This window comes from Anastrepha ludens, chromosome 4 (assembly GCF_028408465.1).
Source record: "Anastrepha ludens isolate Willacy chromosome 4, idAnaLude1.1, whole genome shotgun sequence".
Taxonomy (NCBI): domain Eukaryota; kingdom Metazoa; phylum Arthropoda; class Insecta; order Diptera; family Tephritidae; genus Anastrepha; species Anastrepha ludens.
This window is the reverse complement of record NC_071500.1, coordinates 120,882,990-120,887,973: the sequence shown is the minus strand read 5'-3', so window position 1 is coordinate 120,887,973 and position 4,984 is coordinate 120,882,990. Positions and strand designations below refer to the sequence as shown.

At 41.2% G+C, this 4,984-nt stretch overlaps 1 pseudogene; it reads right to left on the bottom strand.

The window, feature by feature from the left end:
- Positions 1-1,494: 1,494 nt before the first annotated feature.
- Positions 1,495-3,024, bottom strand: LOC128861986 (enolase-like; annotated as a pseudogene).
- Positions 3,025-4,984: the final 1,960 nt, after the last annotated feature.

The following is a 4,984-nucleotide window of genomic DNA, read 5'->3' as shown; positions in this document are numbered from 1 at the left end:
TTCCTTAATGTCTTGTTTTACTTACCACCATCGAATTAAACAATACTATAAGAAGCGATAAAAACATTGAATCGTTAGTCGTTTTAAAACGCTCCCACGAGAATGGGGATAATAAATACAAATAAGTCTTTTGAGGATCGTCGGATAAATTCAAAAACTTTTAGTAGCAAATGACAGCCTCAACTAGCCGTTGGAATAAAATGAGTTGTCTAATACTCTATAATAAAACAAGCGGAGCTCCACAAACCCAGTTATGAGTTCTAGCTAGACATTTCTTCTTATACCTACTTCGCCTAAAGTGGTTTGTGATCGTATCAAAATTTAAGTGAAATATACCACAAATTTAAGGAAAATAGTGAGTATCACATATAAGTTGGCAGTGAGGGTCAAGTTGCGCAAAATCCTTTGGGAAATTCTGAAACATCTTAGAAATTACTCAGGAATATTAATGATGCTCCAGATGGTGCATGAATGCCTTTGATCAGAGCCAATTATAAGTCAGTCTCTAGCCTGGTAGGGTGGGCAATGATATTTGTGTATGAAGTTCGCTATTTATGCTTACGATCGCAGAAGAGCCAAATGCTTCCCGAAAAGACCGTATAGTGAAGCAGTGGAGATCATCTTCAAATACATGGAGAAAGAAAGGCAACGGAGGCCTTTCTGTTATAGAGAAATAAAGAGTTAAAGAACATGAAAGAACTGGAGAACAGTCCATGTGATAATATAAGGCCATCACAGCTGCATTGCGATCCCAATAAATGCATTTTGGAGGCTAAGCTAGAGCGTTTCGTCATCTCTACAGTATTTTGCATTTTCCGCATCTGCCCGCTTTTCACTAAGATGAGACGGAATAAAGATAGACCAGATAAGTTGGGAATTAACAAAGTGGATCCTGTAACTCTCAGAGTACTTCTCATGTTCAGTAGGATTTAAAATTAAATATTTGATTTTTTCGACGTCGCGTTCATTGAACAGATCTACCTAAATACGTACACATCGACCTAGTTTTTACAGAGTTACAGAGGGACTTAGTTGTAGTAAAAATTAACATTGCCAATATATTTATAAAACCTTTGAGAATTTGTGAACAAGGGATATGCTAAAGTAGAGTTTTTTTTAAGCTGTAACTACCTTCAGCCAGGCTTCCTCCGAATTGCCCTCGTTCCCTTGTTACCTTGTAATAGCTTTCAGGCAAAGATTTATGACATATTTAAGTTAAAATAAGATAAAGGTAGGTAGCTGAGCACCAGCAAGCTTCAAAGCATATAAGACGCATCAACGTCGCCAGCCAGCGGAGAGCAGATGTAAAACAGGTGCGCAAATGGGTAGAACGAACTGAGAAAATAAGCAAAGCGACAACAACGAGACAGATAGTAATACTGATAAAGTGAACGAACAATCCTAACTACATAAACTGTTGCTGTAAGAACGCACCCATTTGTTATTGTTTCCGCTGCTATGGTTCAAGGGTCAGCCTTAACAGCCGAGCGAATATTAAAAGTAACTGCCGACTGTAGGTGAACTCAGCGCGAGGCTGTGTGCGGCGAGTGTGAGTGTGTGCGCGATGGCATAATAAACTATGAGAAATTGCAAATTAAGATAAATTAATGGTTAAAATGCGAAAATTTATTTGTGCTGATAACACGAAGCAAAAAAACATATATTAACTTAGTTGTGCAAGACCGTAAAAGGTGATAAGGGTCGGCTGGCAGACATTTAAAACACACGCAAGTAAATATGCTTCGACGCGTGTGTGTGTGTGCGTGAACCGTGAAAATGTTCAGCATGCTCTAAAAGCAAACAACAAAAGAGATTTACTGCATTAGCGAAAATGGCGGCATGTTTAACTTGCCGCATCATGAGCAGCTCTTACTCAGGCATTGGTCGTCGCCGTTGCTAGCTGCTACTAGGGCTTTTGCATTTTTAATTTGCATGCAAATACATTAATTTCTTTTAGATAAAAATGGCAGTGAGTAACCTCTACCGAGCAGACAGTTTAACAGCTGGTGTTGAAGTTGAATCAAATCGTTGAGTGAATTCCTTGTAACAAGTGGGTAAATTCGTATGGAATATGGCAAGCAGTATTTTTTTGTTATAATTCAAAGTAGTTGTTTTATAAAAAGAACAATTAAGAAGTCATAGCTCTGCATACATTTTAAATACAATTTTTAAATTATGTGTATTTAGGGTATAAGAAAAGAATCAAAGTCAATTCAGTGCACAAATTTCAATTAACATTGGTGTTGACAATGAGTACATAGGTGGCTAAACATTTTCGTAGGTACTATTAAGATAAACATAATATACCACGTGCACTGAATACTCTCTCTTCTTGAATCACACATTCGTTCACATTTACTGGGGCCGTATGAATGTCTTACCTGTGAATTTCGCCTTGGCTCCCAACTTTTCTTCGATGCGAAGAATTTGATTGTATTTCGTCAAACGTTCAGAACGGCATGGAATGCCAATCTTAATTTGTCCAGGCGACGAATCAACCACCAGATCGGGAAAGAAACTATATTCGGTCTTACTGGAACGATGCGACACCATGGTGCCCCAGCCATTGCTCTTGGCCAATAAATGAGCTTTGATTGATCCCGTGGCGGTACCAATTTGGTTGACCTTCAACAACAAGCAGTTGCAGGCCTTCTCTTCGACGGCAGTCTCAATGCGCTTAGGGTTGGTTACGGTCAAATCACCACCGACAACTTGGGTTTGAATTTTTGGCAGTAACGGCGGCCCGGGCGTCCCAGTGATCATGATCGAAGGGATCCTCAATGGAGACTATAGGGAGATATTTAATAAATTCCTGGTATAAATTGGTAATTTTTTCGGGCAACAACTTTAAAGCTCACGTTCAACCATTATTTTTCTACCCGAGATATTTGGTCTGTTGAACTATAGCGCCTTGTTGGTACCCAATTACAAATATTAATAACGGTAATGCAATAAAGAGCCCTTTTTTTCTTTATTTGTGTGAAGTGGGGTTCAAAATGCCTTCGCACTTACAGCGACCGTCATCTACCGCGTCGAGTGGTGTGGCCACTAAAACGATCCCTCCTCCTTCTCTGGGGATACTCCCTTCAAGGGACTACTTTCTGCTTCACGTCGGGAGGGTCCAGAATGGCGTCCATCAAATGGATCAGTTCTATTCGTTCACGTTGGTGTCCACCATGCTTGTAGCTAACTTTATGCTATAACTAGTCTTCTTATGTCTCTCTGTGAGGCTTCGCTCCGTATCTTTTACCAGCATTTCAGTTATCCTCGCATTCAATCGTCTTGCCGATCACATTGGTTGGCACGATGTCGCCAGTCTGCTCCCTCTCATTCCACGAGCTACCTGGGGCAACTAAGGAATGTGTGATTCTTGTCATTCCTCGGTGATCTGCAGTATATGCAGCTGAGGTCGCTTACCTTACCCATGCACTGCAGCTATTTCCGGAAGTATCCGTGGCCCGAGAGGAACTGACAGATGAAATATCCTACTTGCACGAAGTTCCTTTGATCCCATTTGCTTATTGTACTAGTCAGCTTCGCCATCCATCTGCCACTTGGTTCAGTGTCCCTTTGACTTTGCCACCTCTGATTGGTTTAACATCTCCGTTCCACGGCGCTTGTGTTAGTGTATTTTGCCTGGAGTCACACGCATCTACTCACCCTCGGCTTCCTAAAGAGCATTTGCCCCTTTCTAAGATTCTGTTGTTGCCAATGGTTTGTACAATAATAATAATCGGTGCACACCTCTAGTTAGAGAAAAATAAAGTAATAAAGGGTGGTTAAATTTTAAGGGCCGATGTTGAATGTAAATCACACCTAAACGTCAATTCTTTTTCTGCATTTCAATTAAAATTTTCAGACTAATTCAGTTTGAACCATGGAAAGATACAATATCGGGCAACGCGTTAAAGTTATTCAGGGTTATTATGAAAACGGGCGTTCAAATAAAAATGCATATCGCGCACTTCGTGGTTTTTTCGATCATTTAATCGTCCAAATGTGCGTACAATCGGAAAACTTGTGCAAAAGTTTGAGCAAGCCGGGTCTGTAGGAGATGTGAGAACACCAGTGTATGCTCGTACAGCTCGTACTGCAGAAAATATTGCTGCTGTTCGCGATAGTGTGGTTGAAGGGCCGTCCACCTCAACTCGTCGTCGTTCCCAACAATTGCACCTCTCGCGCTCGTCGTTGATGAACATTATGCATAAAGACTTGCATTTACACGCTTACGAGGTGCAAATGACTCAAGAACTAAAGCCTCTTGACCATTTCAAGCGTCGTCAATGGTCAGAATGGTGGCAGGAAATGGCAACAGTGAATAACCAAAATTATCTTCAGTGATGAGGCACATTTTCACCTCAGTGAATTCGTCAATAAGCAGAATTGCCGCATTTGGAAGAATGATAATCCAAGAGCGATTGCCGAAAAACCAATGCACCCACAAAGAGTGACTGTTTGGTGTGGATTATGGGCCGGCGGCATCATTGGGCCGCATTTTTTCCAAAATGAGGCCGGTCAGGGAGTTACTGTGAATAGTGTTCACTATCGTGAAATGATAACGAACTTTTCATGGCCCGAATTGGAAGATATGGATGTGGACGATAAGTGGTTTCAACAGGACGGTGCCACTTGTCACACAGCTAACGAAACAATGGCTCTTTAGCGCGAAGAATTTGATGGCCGAATAATCTCATGTCGCGGCGATGTCAATTGGCCGTCAAAATCATGTGATTTGTCACCTTTGCACTTCTTTTTTTGGGGTTATTTGAAAGAAAAGGTGTACGTCGATAAGCTAACAATAAGTCAAGAGCTAAAGGATGAGATAATTCGGCACATTAACGGCATAGAACCTCAATTATGCCTCAGCGTCATCGAAAATTTGGACCATCGGATGGATCGGTGTGCCGCCGAGGCCGCGGAGGCCGTTGTGCCAATATTTTGTTCTACACGTAGTTGAGTCATACCAGTATTATCATAATAAAGA